The sequence below is a fragment of the Triticum aestivum genome, chromosome 5A (assembly GCF_018294505.1).
Source record: "Triticum aestivum cultivar Chinese Spring chromosome 5A, IWGSC CS RefSeq v2.1, whole genome shotgun sequence".
Lineage (NCBI taxonomy): Eukaryota > Viridiplantae > Streptophyta > Magnoliopsida > Poales > Poaceae > Triticum > Triticum aestivum.
In genome coordinates, this window is record NC_057806.1 from 559,080,114 (window position 1) to 559,082,941 (window position 2,828).

Here is a 2,828-nt window from a genome sequence, read left to right on the forward strand (position 1 = left end):
ATTTTGATCTATCCTTATAGATCTTGATGCTCAATGTTCAAGTAGCTTAATCCAGGTTTTCTATTGAAAAACACCTTTCAAATAACCCTATATGCTTTCTAGAAATTCTACATCATCTCTGATCATCAATATGTCAACAACATATACTCATCAGAAATTCTATAGTGCTCCCACTCACTTCTTTGGAAATACAAGTTTCTCATAAACTTTGTATAAATCCAAAATCTTTGATCATCTCATCAAAGCGTACATTCCAACTCCGAGATGCTTACTCCAGTCCTTAGAAGGATCGCTGGAGCTAGCATACCTTTTAGCATCCTTAGGATCGAAAAAACTTTTCTGATTGTATTGCATACAACCTTTCCTTACGAAAACTGGTAAGGAAACTCGTTTTGACATCCGTCTGCCAGATTTCATAAATGCAGCTAATGCTAACATGATTCCGACGGACTTAAGCATCGCTACGGATGAGAAAATCTCATCGTAGTCAACTCCTTGAACTTGTGAAAAACTTCGCCACAAGTCGAGCCTCATAGATGGTGACATTACCATCCACGTCCGTCTTCTTCTTAAAATCCAATTATCTTAATGGCTTGCCGATCATCGGGCAAGTCCACCAAAGTCCATGGATCCGTTCTCGGATTTTATGGCCTCGAGCCATTTATCGGAATCCGGGCCCACCATCGCTTCTCCATAGCTCGTAGGTTCATTGTTGTCCAGCAACATGACTTCCAAGACAGGATTACGTACCATTCTGAAGTAGTACGCATCCTTGTCATCCCACGAGGTTTGGTAGTGACTTGATCCGAAGTTTCATGATCAATATCATAAGCTTCCACTTCAATTGGTGTAGGTGCCACAGGAACAACTCCCTGTGCCCTGTCACACACTAGTTGAAGAGACGGTTCAATAACCTCATCAAGTCTCCACCATCCTCCCACTCAATTCTTTCGAGAGAAACTTTTCCTCGAGAAAGGACCCGATTCTAGAAACAATCCATATTGCTTTCGGATCTGAATTAGGAGGTATACCCAACTGTTTTGGGTTTCCTATGAAGATGCATTTTATCCGCTTTGGGTTCGAGCTTATCAACCTAAAACTTTTTCATATAAGCGTCGCAGCCCCAAACTTTTAAGAAACGACAACTTAGGTTTCTCTAAACCATAATTCATACGGTGTCATCTCATCGGAATTACGTGGTGCCCTATTTAAAGTGAATGTGGTTGTCTCTAATGCCTAACCCATGAACGATAGTGGTAATTCGATAAGAGACATCATGGTACGCACCATATCTCTACTCCTAATGGAGCAGTTGGTAGGATTGCGTCCACGGTTTATTTTCGTCTGGTTATATTTCGTCTGGTTTATTTTCGTCTGGTTTATTTTCGTCTCATATCCCACCACCATATCTCCTCACATTGATTTTTTACCCTCACAATAAAAACTTTCCTAGCTTTTCCAAAGTTTCCTAACTAGACACGTTATAAACGGGCATGTACCGATAGCACGTTATCAATTAATAAAATTTTATTTTATGACAATCAATTCCAAATCCTAATTTTCCTAATGCATCGATCTTTGCCTTTTTTAAGTAGTTATTTTGATAGGGAGGGTTTAGCCACGAAAATCATCCCTCCATCGTCGGCTGCATCCCTCACCCACGTCGCTGTTGCAGGATCTTCATCCGTCATCCTGAGCAATTGGGGCGGCGATGCGGGCGAGCTTCACGATAGTGGGGAGGACCAGGCCGCGGTGAAGGCAGGTCATGCGCTCCTCACGCTCCACGAACGGAACCTGCGCACGGAGGTGGTAGCGCGGGGTGGCAGCCGGCAATGAGGCGGCCGCGCTACGTGACGAGCTACGGGTCCCCCTTTGTGATGTTTTGGCATCGCTCCTTCATCGCACATCCTCAGGTTCCTCTTGTCCTTCCCTTCCTCTGTCCTCCTCTCCCATCTCTATGCTTTCACGTGCATCTAGTTTTGATTCCTCGTGTGATATATACCAAACATAGGTACGTCAATTCACTTCCTTCCCTTCCCTTCGTCCCTCGGTCCCACGCTCGTGGCGCTGAAGTGGTGGCAACAGGCGATGGCGGTGGTGTCGCTGATGGCGGCGAGGACAGCATGTGGCAGCTCCCGAAGCATGAACACGACCGCACCTCGGGCCTGCCGTCTGCCAAGATATGGGTGAGTTCTCGTGCTGCCAACCATAAACCCTCATGTCCTACAAATTCCTCAAACCCTACCGTCTTGATCCCGTCCACGCTCTGATCCAAAGGACGATGCAGCTCTGGCCGATTGACAATGGAGGTTTGGGATCCTTCCTCTCAGCACCCACTCCTGGAAGAATCAGCGGTGCGCCACGCCGATTGAACCCCGTCGAGATCACTCGCCAAGATTGCTATTCCGAAGTTTATTGTAAAGAAAGTGAAGAGTGAGACAGGATCCGTTTATTTTCAACCGGTTTATTTTCAACTGGTTTATTTCCATCAAATTACCCCCACCCCCACGCCCACCCACCGAAACGCGCCCATCGAACCGGGGAGAGATCCATTGATTTGGCTAAGGTAGGAAAGAATCTATTATTTGTTTGCTAAAGCAAATTGCATTAATGGGAGAGATCCGTTGATTTGGCTAAGGTAGGAAAGAATCTATTATTTGTTTGCTAAAGAAAATTGCATTAATGAAAGAGATCCGTTGATTTGGCTAAGATAGGCAAGAATCTATTATTTGTTTTCTAAAGAAAATTGCATTAATGAGAGAGATTTGTTGATTTGGCTAAGATAGGCGGTTTTGAGTAAAGTTATCTTTACTGTAGACATATAATGA

The 2,828-nt window shown here is 44.5% G+C and overlaps 1 long non-coding RNA gene across 1 annotated transcript; it reads left to right on the forward strand.

Annotated features, from left to right (window-relative positions):
• Window positions 1-1,813: 1,813 nt before the first annotated feature.
• Window positions 1,814-2,398, forward strand: LOC123107682 (uncharacterized). The gene is made up of 3 exons (XR_006451722.1): window positions 1,814-1,913; window positions 2,012-2,186; window positions 2,288-2,398. It is a non-coding gene; the product is annotated as an uncharacterized lncRNA (long non-coding RNA).
• Window positions 2,399-2,828: the final 430 nt, after the last annotated feature.